Source organism: Pezoporus flaviventris, unplaced genomic scaffold (assembly GCF_033815535.1).
Source record: "Pezoporus flaviventris isolate CSIRO_AGI_PZ_B2104156 unplaced genomic scaffold, CSIRO_AGI_Pfla_v1 ptg000059l, whole genome shotgun sequence".
Lineage (NCBI taxonomy): Eukaryota > Metazoa > Chordata > Aves > Psittaciformes > Psittacidae > Pezoporus > Pezoporus flaviventris.
Genome location: NW_026892607.1, coordinates 3,046,346 through 3,061,619, shown reverse-complemented (window position 1 = coordinate 3,061,619; position 15,274 = coordinate 3,046,346). Strand labels below are relative to the sequence as shown.

The 15,274-nt window shown below is 46.2% G+C and overlaps 1 protein-coding gene across 3 annotated transcripts in view; it reads left to right on the top strand.

The window, feature by feature from the left end:
* The window catches only part of NEGR1 (neuronal growth regulator 1), a 274,782-nt gene that overhangs the window by 107,520 nt on the left and 151,988 nt on the right, over positions 1-15,274 (top strand). The gene's annotated exons all lie outside the window — the stretch shown is intronic.

Genomic DNA, 15,274 nt, shown 5'->3' with positions numbered 1-15,274 from the left:
GTGGGGTGAAATCCTGTCCATGCTGAAGCCAGCTAGACCCCTTGGAAGACTGGAACAAAGACTCCATCTTTTGATATCTCCCTTTAGGCAGGAGTGCAGTGCAAGTCTGGTTTTGCCACTTGCAGGAGCTCCAGTCCGTGCTGTTGCCATCCTGCCCGCTCCAGACCTTGTCAAGGTTTTGCTTTAGCACAGTCTAGGGGAATGAGTACATCTTTAGGAGTAATCACCATTTACATCTGCTAAAACCAGTTGCTATAAATGGCACCACCATTTCAAAGGTAGGATTTGAATACAGTCAGCACAACAATGTTATTTAATACACGTACCAGGTACGGCTCTCTGATGGAGCAGGTCGTGGGAGCACGCAGACATAGAGCAGTTGGGTTTGTGCCTCTTCCCTCAAAGCCAGTCAAATGCAAGGTAGTTTCTACTCCATTGTTTCAATGTTATAGATAAGGATCCACAGCAGCAATTAGGAGCAGACAGAAACCTGGCTCCGTGCTCCTCCAGTGGATGAGCTCTAGGACCGGCTCCACAATGTAGTGGGTGACAGTTGGAAAAACCAGCACATCCGAATCAATAGCTGTGATTATCCTGCAGTAACTCCCCATAATGGTTGTGGGCCATGTTCTTCAGGCTGGATTACAGAGGAGAGCGTGTGAGTGTCTGCTGTGAGAAGATAAAGAGCACCAGTTGAGAGGAGATGGTGATTCGCTCAGTAATCGGCTTCCTTGGCTGCCTGCTCTAAAAGCTGAATTCCTCCAGTAAAATTTCATTTCACAATGAGTGAGTCAAGTGGAAACACAGCATAAGAATTGAGAATAGGCTTCTGAGGGGCACCAAAAACCGCTCACCCTGTTAGCAGGGCAAGGACAAAAAATCATGAGTTGAGGCACAACATTTGAAGATGCATAGTGCACTTAATGCATCCTCCCCGACTTGTAACAACCATTCATGCCTTAAGCTTGGCCCAGGTTAGAAGCCACCCCTAGGCCAGTTCTCATTTTCATAGAATCATAGAATCCCAGCCTGCTTTGGGTTGAAGGGGCCTCAGAGCTCCTCCAGCTCCAACCCCTGCCACGGGCAGGGACACCTTCCACTGGAGCAGCTTGCTCCAAGCCCACATAGCAGTAGTACCTCATACTGCTGGAGCAGCCCCTTGACCTGTCAGTCCGGACATGCAGATCTTGTTCCTGGAAACCTCCAGTGGGGACTGGGTGCATTTTACAGCCCATTCGAGCATAAACATGATCCAGCATCAGCAAAAGCATGTCCTGAGCTGTGAGTCCCTGTCCCAAGCTCATCCTCTCGCTGAACCAGCCTCATGTAAGCAGTATGCAGAAGGGCTATGGCAGGGGAAGGAAGGGGCCACCCTTCTGTGTCCCTTCTCAGGTGTGGTTGCACCATGCTGAGACCTCCCCCGGGGAGGTGTTTCATAATGTCATTAGTAAGGTATTAGTAGTGGTACCATGGAGCAAGCAGCTGTGCGGTTCATCCAAAAAGCAACTACAGCCTGAGACCTCTGTGTGCCAAGTCCCTGCATGTACATCAGCCAGTGTGGCTCCATCTATGACCTTTTATTCCTCTTAAATAAAGAGGTTGTTCTGGTATCTCCTGAAAGATTCATTGCGGAGAAGGACTGCAGCACAATTACTTTTGCCTTTCTTAACATTTTATTTTATTATTAATATTCCAAACTGGTATTTCAGCAAACAAAATGTTCCAGGAGATAAGCACAGATGAAATTACAGAATCCCAGCCTGGTTTCATTTGGAAGGGACCTTAAAGCTCATCCAGTTCCAACCCCTGCCACGGGCAGGGACTCCTTCTGCTAGAGCAGCTTGCTCCAAGCCCCTGTGTCCAAGCTGGCCTTGAACACTGCCAGGGATGGGGCAGCCACAGCTTCTTCAGCCCTAGCAGAAGTCATATGGATTATTTAGTTATTAGTTTAGGTGGGGAATTCTATTTCCTGAAGGCCTTTGACACTTTTAAATGTTCCTTTCACTCTGCAGAAAGGTGAAGATAACTTCTCCAATATCGTCACAAAAACGGGGTTGTTGAAATTGCTTTGTCTGCCAGCTGCATGTTCCCAAATGTGTTTTATACTGACCTGGAACGCTGTACACCTCTGTGTGATCTCCGCTCTGCCTGACACGAAGCAAAGACCTCACCCATAGATCACTCAGGGACTGAAGTAGGAACTAAACCTGGATCTAAGGGAATGTCAGAAACATCAGAGAAATGGGGTGCTTGTCTTGTTCTGCCTTTTGGCTTATTCTCATCGTGGTGACAGAGGCAACGGTGGCTGGTCACACACAGCACACTGCCAGGCTGCAGAGGAACTGCTGCTGCAGGGGAATGTGTTATCTGTAACAATGCCAAAATACAATACAGAATGCCAGGATGTTTTCTTTTGGATTCTTTTTAATAAGTTTTAACAAATTTGCTTCATTTCACAAGGCGAGGGAGTACTTGGGTTCTCCCAGACGCAGAAGCCTTAACCTGCTGCTCCGGTCTCCTGAGCTAGGCAGGGACATTGGAATGTGCAGAGCCTTTAGTGGCATTGTTGGGGCTCAGCAACCTCCTGGACATGACCAACCTGGGGACAGAGGGTGTTCGTGTGGTGCAGAAGGTGCAGGGATTGCATGGGACGTAAGGGGGACGCACAGGGTGCAGCCTGTGCTGCAGCTCAGCCCATGAGCATTTGCTTTGTGCTCTCAAGCCCCATAGCCATTGCTGTTTGATTTTCCCTTGTTTTCTGCTTGCTGCCTCATGTGCCTTCTCCCTCTCTGAAGTGCTCGTGGTTACTCCTGTCTTTAGTGTGCAAACAAAAGCAAATCAAGACGACAGCAAGTGGAACGTGTGGGGCACTCAGCAGCAGCCGCGCCGGCAGAAGTATTTGAGCTGGTGCTCATGAAATACTTCTCCACAGGGAATGGGAGGCTGGGCCCGCTTGGCCTCTGCTGTAATCAATGAAAAAGCTCATTCTCAGCAGCCAAGTGCAGGTTTGATCTTTTCCCATGTGTGTCCCCATCCTCAGTGTATGCTGGTTTGTGCTGGGTGACACTGGGGGGAGATAAGCCCCAAAATGGGGCTCATGGAGCATCCCCAGTGCTACCCTCATGCACCTGCTTTTGGTCCTCCTGCCCTGGGGAAGAGGAAGAGCCCATAAAGCATAGTGCTATCTTCTGTTGTCAAATGGGAGCACTTTCTGATGGTGAATGCTGCAGAGGAAGGAGATTCAGACCAGCATTTGGATGGGGTGCTGCAGGGTTTTACAACAGAGGCAGGCAAAGCTGCCAGGGCTGATCCCAGCAGTGCATTTTAATACTGGGCAGCACCTTCTTTACACCCTGAAGGGGCATTGCTGCTTTTCATTATTTCCTGTGTGTGTGATGCTTTTCCATAGGGATCAATGCAAAAGTTTGGTTTCCTGTTGGGAGTGTTTCAATAGCGCATCTTGCACAAGCGGTGGTGAAACATCTGTGCCCACAGCTGCAGATGCTTGCGTGGGGCTTTTCTTGTGTCTGGGTTGTTTCCTTTGGTTTGCTTTGTTCTGTTTCCTGGGGGTTGCTTTGGTTTGTTTTCACCATGCTGTAAAGATGCTGGTTGAACTTAGTTGTCTTGGTTCGACTGCAGGTTCTGTTGTGGCTGGTTATTTATTTATAAGCTTGCCATCTTGGCTATAAAAAGCTTTGTAATACCCCAATAATAAATGCATTCATCACCACATCTTCTGTAATCACTGCAGTTCCTGAGCTGCTATTTGGCACTCATTAGCTGCAACTCCCATTCACCTATAATTTCTGAGAAGCATACAATTATGTGTTATCACTACTTGAAGTGATTACTACACTGTATGTTTTTAAGATAATGGCATGAAACACTCCATGATGAATTATACCTCTCTAGGTAGCTTAAATTCTGTCATTAACTCTATTATTTTACTTAAACCATCCCGGCGAGAATTGCGTGGCAGGGTTGGCATTACCTGCTCGGAGAAGAGAACCAGGTCAATACTGATCCAATAAAGGACGTGACACAGCACACAGTTATCTCCCACCTACTCATGGTCTAGATATAGGATGGAGAGGGGAGGTTCTCCCTGCTGCACTGCAGAGCAGCAGCACCCACACCTTGTTTTGCCTGGAGACACTATTTTCTCACTGTGATGCATTTCATAGAGAGCAGGTAACGAGGACCTCAGCCTTGCATTGATTCTTCAGGCAGGCATCAGGCATTTCCCAGCATTAGGAGCCAATGCAGGTTCTCCCTGAGCATCCTCCCCCGTGCATAGGCGATGCCAGCTCCCCATGAGCCTCTCCTCTCTCCTATAGCACACTGCAGCCCCGCATCAGCATGATGCTCTGTTCATTACCAAATTACTGCATTTATGGGGATATTGAGTTTAAGAGCCATCCAACCCTCGTTATTTTACCCTGAGTGCACGTTACCGTAATAACCTCCCGTTGTAAGCCCTCATTTTTTTGTCAGAGCTTATTGCGTCAGTGAAGGAGCCTTTGTTTCATTTTAGCATGAAAAACAAAGACTAAAGTGACTGTTCTGATACTGAAATAAACACAGTTAATTAAATCATGGCTGGTTTCATTCACTTCTGTATTTCTGGATGCTCGACTCCTTCAATAGCATGCTGTGATATTGAATATTTGCAAAGTGACACGGGATGTTCCTGGACCTGATGTTTCCTCATTCCGTGGGCATTATCCTTTGCTTTGCCGTGGTCTCAGAGCTTATGTTGCTTTTTATTCCTTTAATTTGTGTTTCAGTGTTGTGTGGCAAAAAAGCAGGGGGGGTGAAGTTGCCATCTGGGTTGGCTTCACCACCAGAAGAAAGAGGTGATTTATCTATTCCCATGACATAAACCTTTGGCTCTTGAATTTTCAAAGACCCCTCTCCCTTTGGAGACGCTTTCCTTTAAGGAAAGTGCGAAATAATAAAGACAAAACCACACAGTGAATTGTTTCCTTGCTTTTCTACATGGAAAATTTCTTCTTTAGAATATCCGGAAGGCAGCTGCTCTATATCATAAATCTGTAGGAATTAATAAATATCAAATGGAGCCACCAGCCCCTTTTTAATATTTCAAAGAATAGGATTAAGCTGGGAGCTACTGAGAATAAAACCAGGACTATCGGAACCAATAATATTGTGTAATGCGGTTTCTGAGCCTTCAAAGAGAAAAATTATGTGCTTCATGAAATAATTAATAACTAATAATTCTTAGCTTACACTATAATGTTTCATTTGCTTTAATATGAGAATAGATGTGTGAAAGGGGTGGAAGTACCTTTGTGTAAATAAACACAGCAGGGTAATTTGTAACTTGTGATACTGACAGTTCCTCTGTCCTTGCCATCAAAAAAAGCCACTTTGTGGCAGGAGGGAAGTGCACATCATGGTGGTGGCTAGTGGCTGGTGGCTGTGATGAGTGTTAGAGGCCAGGAAACCCCTGTGAAAATCATGATTCACCTGGCTGGGATGGAATAACAGGTACTGAGGTTGAAACCCATACAGATTAAAGCTGAAATAACATCATCTGTAGAGCAAATCACATTTTAAATCATGTAGAAGTAGTCAAATAAACATTTTTTGATTAATTGTTAATATTCTACTGGTTGGTGGTGAGATGCTGGCACAGGGTGCCCAGAGAAGCTGTGGCTGCCCCATCCCTGGCAGTGTTCAAGGCCAGGTTGGACACAGGGGCTTGGAGCAAGCTGCTCTAGTGGAAGGGGTCCCTGCCCGTGGCAGGGGTTGGAGCTGGAGGAGCTTTAAGCTCCCTTCCAACACAAACCATTCAATGATACATGGTTTTCCATTAAAAGTGTCTCTGATTTAGGGATCAACCCACGTTTTCTCACAGACAACTATCCTGCAATATCTTGAAGCACCTCAATGCAAATGAGTTTATAAAATCCAGGAGCTGGTGATGCATGATGAAGATACATCCTTCTTTCCTTCCCTGTTTCTCGCCCTGCTTTCTCTCCCTGTCCTGTCTTGTGGTCCATCCACAGGCTGGCAGCTACCTTGCGCCTTTCCCATGGTGAGCTGTAAGAAAATCTGCCAAGTTCCCCTGGTTAATAAACTATACATGCATGCTGTGGACATGGCACAGGAGCAGAGCAGGGAGGTTAGTTATGAGAACTGCTCATGAGCATTCAGGTAGCACATATCCCTGCTCATTTCAGGCACTCTGCCGTCGGAAGAGCAACCACTGCTCTCTGCTCCTCTTGGAAAAGTCCACGGGTCAGCAAATGTTGAATGAATTATCTTGGTTCCTCCCTAAGTTTGCAGATCTCCAGTTCTGAGCTGCTCTTTTAGGAAGCGAGGTGATGGACTGCTGAGAATCACGGGAGATGGGGGCGAGTAGGCTTGGAAGAACATCTTTATTATGAGGAGGTAATGATGAGTTAGAGTATTGATACGGTGCTTAATGAATAATTTGACTGCAAGCAGTGGGTAAGATGTCTCTGGTATGCCTGGTCTGTTCAGCCCTGAAGGGGAGGGAATGCTGCAGCATCCTTGGCTCCTTCACTGTCAGCCCAATCTGCTGCTTGCTGTAGGTGCCCTTCCAACCCAAACCAGGCTGTGATCCTGTGATTCTCTTTGCTGCGAGCAGGAGTACTCAGGTGGCTCAGTGCCGGGTGCTGGGAACATGCATGTTCGTATAAAGGAGCCTCACCGTGTGCCTGCTGAGTGCTGCTGTGGGGCTGGAAACAGAGCATTTTTAAAGGCAGATCTAAGGGCTTCGGCATACAGTGGGGGTGCCAGGCAAAGCAAAGCTGGTATCTTATTGTCAGCCAGGTCTGGCTGCTCCAGACAGGGCTGTGGGGCTCTGATTTTAAACTCTGCTTTGAACCTACTGCTTGTCTCCCCTGTTTTACATAACTGTTCATCAGCCGCCCCAGAACCCATCTGTGCGCAGTTCTGTCCCATTCACGGCAGAACAGTCTCCCTCTGCAGGAAAGCTGAACATTTGCATGTTCCACAAATAAAGAGTGTTACCTCTGCAGGGAGGGGAATAAAATGTCTTCCTAAGATGAAGTCTTTTAAACTCTGTTCAGTCTTTCTTGCTATAACTAACAAGAAAGAAGTCTGTCTTGGTGGTGGTACCCTGTATGCCTTGCTTCTTGGGCGCAATTCCTCTGCAGTATTTAAGGCTTGCTATACCTCAGAGATACGAGGTTGCAGCTGAGCTCTGGCCAAATCTCCCCAGCCACCTCCTGCTCCTTGTGTTCACTCTTCCAGGCCTGGCACGGGTGAGTTCCAAGGGAAAACTGTGAAACTGGGGCAGCAGCATCCTTATTTGCACCCTGTGTGTGCTGAGCTTGCGTGGGCACAGATGCTGATGGGTTCAGTTGTGGGGATTGGAGGTTTGGGCACAGAGAGAACCATGGCTTGGTGTGTCCCAGCCTGGTCAGCATCTCCCCTATGGCCTGAGGCTCATCAGTAAGTAAAATAGAGAAAAGCTGTGATAATAATGAGTAGCTGCACAGGTTTTTATGAGAATTCCATGCTTCTGAGGATTCCATACAGCTTTGAGCTACAGTAGGCAGGAGAAAAGCGAGTTTAATCATAAAATGATCACCTGTAATTACACCTGAGTTATTTTTATTGTTTGGAGAATTTCCTTAGTGTAGAAAACTTGGAAGAAGTTAATTCATAAGAGTTCATGGGGAACCCAAGAAGTCATTTATCAGTTCATCAGTAAAAGGGCTTTGCAAAAGTTCTTAGCACGTTTCCAGTGTGATTTGCTGCTTCTGGAGCTTGGATTTACCATCCTATGTTTTGATTTTCTGGGTGTTTTTCTGTGCTCATCCCTGCCCCTCGCATTTCTTCCCCCTTGGTGCTTAGCTCAAAGCCAATCTCCTCTAAAGCAGAAACACTTTAGCAGCACTGTGGTTTTTCTGCAATGTTTTTCTGTGTTCTGAGGCAAGTGGTTATAACTCAATGCCAAAACCAACTTCAGTGGGGAAAAGAAAGATGCTGTAGTAAGCAAATCCAACTCTGCTAAGTGGTTCACATCTGCTTTGGTGAACGCTCGCCCACTGCAGGTGATGGAAGGGAGCTGCTGTCATCCCTTGTGGGTGTTAAAGTGAGCTCCTCCAGCATCCCAAAGCACCAGCTATACAGAAGCAGAAGAGTCAAATTCTTCCAGATTTTCAGTGAAAGGAAAGGATTTCAGGACTTTCTCTAAACTCGATAGAACTTTTAACCTGAACTGCAATGGGATTGCTAGGTTTTGGGGAGCCAGCCTACACAGAGATGAATCATGTTCTCACCTGGGGTATGTGCCTTGCCATTTTGGGGATGTGTTCTATGGAGGAAGCGTCTCACAATGTGTCACTCGGTGTGTCCTCTAAATCAGAGCTGTGTTGTGAGCCAGACCTGTAGCCCCTGGGGAATTTCCCAGCCAGCTTGGCCTGTTTCCTGTGCTCCTCACCTTCATAATCCAATCTGGGGAGGGACCAGATGGATGAGGTGGGACCAGAGCAGACACGGGTGAGGTGGAAGCACTAAATGAAGGCAGATGGGGCTGACTGGGTGCAGTTAAAGGGTTGTGTGTGTTGAATTTGCCTACAGGTTTACAGGACAGTTTTAAACTCATTTCTCCTTTCAGCTTCACAATTTGGGCCAAGTAAGTGGCTGCCCCAGAAGTGTGGATAATGGTAGCTGCTGGTTCTACTTGAATGAGGACTATTTTCCCTTTAATGACGGTCCAGTACTATTCAGCTTAACCCCAGAGAGGGATTGAGATGCTGTTGGAGACAGGCAATGTCAGCACATCCTGGTGCTACATGGGCCATAGGAAAGCTCTGTGTGAATGCAATGGAGTTTGCTTCAAGGGCAGCAAGGTGGGCACTCCAACCCTACTGCACTGCGATGACTCTTCTAGAAAGAGCCCGTGTGCAGCTTTAATTAAGCAAGCAAGCACTGTTTTTTACAAAGATTAATAGGTCTGTGTTTTAATTATGGGGAAATAATAGACTGGAGAGGCAGGGAAGTGGGAGGAATCCAAAAGAGGATTAAAAACTTTCAGGAAGCTGGATGAGAGGATATTTTTCCATACTCGCAAATTGCATACGATCATCCCCATTAATAATGATTGGAAAAATAATAAAACACCTTCAGCCATACACGACACTTAACATTAAAATCTATTTTTTATGCATGTTGAGTAGAGAATTTCTGATTACAATCATCAGTTAAAAATAAATTGTTCTTTTTTTCCAGTCTCCCAAGTTTAAAAATAGAAGAATTATCTTCTGAGTTCAGCTATAGTTAAATCAATACCTTTCCAAGCAATGTAAAGGTAGAAAGAGCAAAAGTTCCTTTTATTTAATGATGGTTATTTCTTTCACTGTGCTACAGTATTATTAGTCACCTCTAAAAATAATTGGTCCTGTGCATAGATTTGAAACATTACATTGCAGAAAATGCTTCAGTGCTGTGCAAAAAGTTTTAAAGTTAACAGAATTTAAGGAAAGGGTAAAGGGGGAAGAGAGGGAAGGCCATGAATATTTGAAGTTTCTTCTGGTTGCCATCCGTTCAATAACTCATTGCCCATCATTATGTAAGAAAAGTTTTCGTGTTGGGATCTATTGAACATCAGCATGCTTTGCCTTGGGTTCTCTGCTGGTGATGGGCAGTGATGGACCAGAGCTCCTGTGGGCAGCCTCAGAGCTGACCTCTGCCAGGAGCCACCGTGCACTTTCAGCACTGTGGTCCCAATGGGAATTTGTGTGTTCTCATCCAGAAGCGTGCATTGATCTGGTGTTATTCAATGTATTGATGGAGCTTAGACCTAGGAGAAGCTGGAGAAGGGTTTGGCTCCCACCCTGAGGCTGACTCGTCCTGAGGGCAGGGCAGTGACAGGCATCCAGCTCCTCATGGGATCACATGAAATCAAAACTCTGCTCAAACTTGCTCTGTTGGAGCGAGGCCAGAGGAGGCCATGGAGATGCTGCGAGGGCTGGAGCAGCTCTGCTCTGGAGCCAGGCTGAGAGAGCTGGGCTGGGGCAGCCTGGAGAAGAGAAGGCTCCTGAAGGGGAGACCTGAGAGCAGCTCCAGTGCCTGAAGGGGCTGCAGGAAAGCTGGAGAGATGGAACCAAGTCCCTGTTTGTCCTTATTTCTGTTCCTCTGCAGTAACTGCAGTGCAGAAGCATTGCCTCCCGCTGCCAGGGACACACGCGGGTGAATGTGCAGTCCAAGCTGCTGCAGAAGAGTTTTAACCACGTTTTCAGAAATGGGAAGTGATTTGCAAACAGAGAGGGATTAAATCTGTTAGATTAGAAAACATTTCTGAGATGAGCCATTTGATTGCTTCTTCCATGGAGTAAATACACACTTTATCCCCTGCATCTCACGTGTGTAGTGGGAAACACAGCTTGGTGGCTGCTGTTTAACTCAGATCTTGTGCACAAGATCTCGGAGAAATCCTGCTACATTTCCCTATCAGTTCACTCCCGCAGGGTTAGGGTGCTTGCCTGGCCTTTCAACATAGAGGAAAGAGCGCTTCGGGCTAGTGAAGGAGCCTGTCCGAGTCAAGCTGTTTAATCTGTTTGCAAAGAACCTTCTTTGGGATAAAACTTTTAGACTGAAACCAGTGTGCTTCCACAACTCAGCGTGCTTCCACAGGGCCTGAACAAGACTGGAATGTTCCCTCCTAGTTCCATTTTAAATACCTGTTTCACCAAATTTGACAGTGCTTCTCAAGAGCTGAACATTGCTCCCTTTTCAGCCCTTGGCTGTCATGTTTGCAGGTGTCCTGGGTTCAGCAGTAGCAGTCATTTTTCTCCTCCTTGGTAGCTGGTGCAGTGCAGTGTTTTGACTTTCGGCCCGGGAACAGAGCTGATAACAATGATGTTTTGGTTTGGCCAAGGACTTTGTGAGCCTCATGCTCTGCCAGGGAGGAGGGGAAGCTGGGAGGAAGCAGGGACAGGACACCTGACCCAAACTGACCAAAGAGGTATTCCATACCACAGCACGTCATGCCCAGGATGTAACTGGGAGTTAGCCAGAAGGGCTGGGGGACTGCAGGGTTGGAGGAGGTATCGGTCGGAGCTTGGTAGGGCTTGAGGGGCGAGTTATCGGTCAGCTGGTGCTGAGGTGTTGTATTCTCTTCCCTTGTTATTTCCTTTATCATTATTATCATTGGTGGTAGCAGTAGTGATCTGTGTTATACCTTAGTTACTAAACTGTTCTTATCTCAACCTGTGGGAGTTGCATTCTTTTGATTCTCCTCTCCGTCCCTTCAGGAGTAGGAGGAGAGAAAGAAGAGGGGGGAGTGAGTGAATGAGTTACCTGACTGGGTTTAAACCACGACAGCAGGGCAGTTGAATACTGCAGAGCTTTTGCTGATGAGTGGGGTAGAGAAGAGAGTTGGGTTTAGCAGGTTTTCATCTTACCCATGATAACTGTGTGCCTACAAATGAATTACCCAAATGTCTTACTTGTTTTAGAATGTTATTTGGAGCAAATCCCTTTGTATATCAAATAAAAGAGCAAGAGGTCTCCCATTCCTTTCTGCAGTGCTGTATATCTCACCCTTGCTCGGCAGGAAAAACTTGATCTCAAAGGGGCTGTGTTTAATGGTTGCACTTGATGATCTCAAAGGTCTTTTCCAACCCAGCTGATTCTACCATTCTATGAACTGAGTTTTTGGCAGCCTTTGGGGCTGTGCTGGTTTTTGCTGGGATAGAGTCAGTTTTCTTCACAGGAGCTGGTGTTGGGCTGTGTTTTGGGTTTGTGCTATGAACAGTGTTGATAACACAGGGATGTTTTTGTTAACAGTGAGTGGTGTTTTAGCAGGGTCAAGGCCTTTCCTGCTCCTCACACCACCTCACCAGCGAGTAGGCTGGGAGGGCACAAAGAGCTGTGGAGGAATATGGCTGGAACAGCTGACCCTGACTGCATATAATACACCATACATCATGCTCAGCATATAAAGCTGGGGAAGCTGGAGGAAGAGGGGAGAAGATGCTCTCCAGCTTTCCTGCAGCCCCTTCAGGCACTGGAGCTGCTCTCAGGTCTCCCCTTCAGGAGCCTTCTCTTCTCCAGGCTGCCCCAGTCCAGCTCTCTCAGCCTGGCTCCAGAGCAGAGCTGCTCCAGCCCTCGCAGCATCTCCATGGCCTCCTCTGGCCTCGCTCCAACAGCTCCACGTCCCTCTTGTGCTGCTGCCCCAGAGCTGGATCAGGGCTGCAGGGGGGGTCTCCCCAGAGCACAGCAGAGGGGCAGGATCCCCTCCCTGAGCTGCTGCTCACACTCTGGGGGTGCAGCCCAGCACACAGCAATACAAGATGGTAAATGGCCATTGAAACGGCAGGCTTCCTTCATAGAACCTCATTTCTAAGTGACTGCATCCAGCTGCTCTAGAAATACCAGTAGAAAAGAAACCCATTGTGGAAAAATGACAGTGAAGCTTGGCTTCTCCCCACTCTTCTGTTCATTAGAATCAATTGGGAAATGTTTGTAAGACTTTGTAAGTGGCTTCTTCCTTCTCCAAATGGGACCAGACCCTACAAATCTCCTGCAGGGATTCACAGACATCTGCTGTGCTCTCCATCCTCAAAGAGATGCTTCCCCATGACATCCCAATTCTCTGCTATATAAACTGTGATTTTTTATCCTGTATTCTGTACGGCTTCCTTCAGAACCCTTTCAGATTTCACATTGAGATCATTAATTAAATGAATGGTTATTTTCATGTTCCATTTCTGAAGAATGTCAGCCTGATGCTTCTAGTTTCTTATTCCTAAAGGGAATGTCATTTTCCCCCTTAAACAATACTGCCATATGCTTCAGCTACGAAATCCCCATTTTCTCCCACCTAACAGTTTCCATAATTGTGCTATTTTAATGTGTTATCAAAGAGATGAGATCTGTTGCGTTCACCTCTTCTGTTGGATTTCCTTCATGTAAAAAACCTCTTTATCAAATAAAATGTCCCATTACTCTGTTGCACTTTGTATTATATTCCTTCCGCACTGAAAGTTGTTTTAAAGCCCTGAGTTCTATTGTGGTTGCATAGTGGTTAGCCTGAAATCTACCTGATTCACTCTCCACATTTCTTTAAACGTAGATAATACACTTATTCTTTCCCTGTCACACAGCACCACTTTCAGGTTGGTTAAAAACCCCACACATGCTCCTGGAATTGCAGTTTCATGCTCTTAGACCTGAGTCCATCCAGGGTTTTCTCTGCCCGTAGTTTCATTGCTGCTCTGCCTGTTCCCATATGCTGGATGTCTCCTGCTTAATGGAAAACTATAGAACAGTGCTCAGGTTTTGAGCCATAGTAAAATGTCCTCAACCTCACTGCAGACAGGTTCAGTCTTACTCATCTGCTCGTGGAAATAAAGTTCCTTCGGCGTGTTCTCTCTTCCCTTTTATCCCTTAACTTCTCAGTCACCGAGAGGAACTCTCCTTGCTTCCTCCTGGATACCCTTCTCCCATCCCATTCCCCAGCATTGGACACTGTTAGGATTCGGCTGGACAGGTTGGACCAGATGATCCTTGAGGTTCCTTCAACCTGGGAATCTGGGATTCTGTGATCTCCTTTGTCTGGTCCTCCTGTTTTTATGACGTTTTCTTGTGGCAAAGTGGTACTTGAAGCATCTCAAGTGATTTTATCCTCATTGTATCCTCATACTTCACACAGGACTGTGCTCTGATGGTGTTTACTGGGTTTCACATCATTGTATTTCCTTTCCTCACTTGCTGCTGTTTCATGCATTCTCCTGGATGCTCAGAGAAATCATTGTTCTGGCTGAGCATTCCCAGGCCAGCCTTGTGCTTGCTTGCACTGACAACATATAGACTGCATTGTCCAAGCATCAGTTGAACATTGATAGTCTCTGATGATCAACTGATCACTCGAAATGCCCGTGGGATTGAGGAGTGTTCTTTAGTGTCCTCCTTTAGTGTCTTTTTTGTCTCCTGTCACCAGTGTCACTCCCTCTTTCCAGTCAACAGAGAAGTTTGATGGCTACTCCAAAACTATTGGTTGCATTAAAAATGAGAATATCTCCTGGGGCTGTTTCTATCCTACCAGCCTGTGTGTAGATGAATATCTGCTCCTTTGCCTCTACCAGTGTGAGGGCTCTGGTGCAGCTCTGCATCCTCTGGCATCACCCTGTTCCCACTGACTACTGCATTCTCCCACCAGATCCACAGGGATCCCACCTCAACAGCCATCTCCTTCCCTTCTCGTTGGCTGAACAGTGCTAGGAAGAACCTCCATCACTATGCACCAGCTTCTTGCCTCTTTTCTCACAAGGTTTTAGTGGCTGTGCTTGATGCTGAGCTGCTCTTAGGACTTGTCAGAGCCGTTTAATCACATGCTTCACATGCATCCCTCTTTGTCCCAGTGTGCAAGTGAGCAACTTCAGAAGGAAAGCTATTTCAGGGAAGAAATTACAAATGTTTCGTAATAGGCAACACAAATTATTGACAACAGCAGCATATTGCAGTGCCTAATTACCTTAGGAGAAGCTTCTACTTCTGTTCTGCCTGGGTGGCTTTTTTTGGGTAGCATATCCACAGAAAGGATTTTCAATTAACATTGACCTTTAATACTTGGGCTGGGTTTTGATTCTGCAGATGGTGAAAGGGACTACAAATGAGATTTTGCAATATACCTTGTTCCTTGTATTTCTCAGCTGATTAGTTTCAGCCTGTTCCCAGTGGCTACACAGGTGTATTCAGCTCACAATTCCCCAGCAATCTCCAGTGCCATGTTCAACCCCCTGAGATATTGTGTAGAAACGCTGTCAAACTCCTCAGATAGACATGTTTTCATTCTCTAGCTGCAGTTTTTACTCATTTTAGCAAAAACAAAGTCTTTGTTTATGGGCGAATATTGTTAAACTGAAATTCAGAAGGAAAAGAACCCGGCTGGAGTACATCTGCTGCCGATTGTAGGGGTGGTGTTGCTCATTGAGCTGCGGTTAAGGTGACTATTATACCCCAAAGAGCACAGTTATTCGTTATTGTTCTACTAATAATTGGGAAAAAGCTTAAGTATGACATAATAAACAAATCACGTTTGTCTGAGTCACTGCCATACAAAAGAGCTTTTAAGAAATATTTAATAGACCTCTGATTTGTGTTCCATTGTTGCTGTCAGCAGGGGAATCCATGCTAATTGAATGTATGTTTGCTTTAAACAAGATGTCTTGAACATGATCAGCAATGACAAATCTAATAATGCCTTGAAAAGGAAAATATATCCTTTTGGATTCTAAGTGCACAGGAT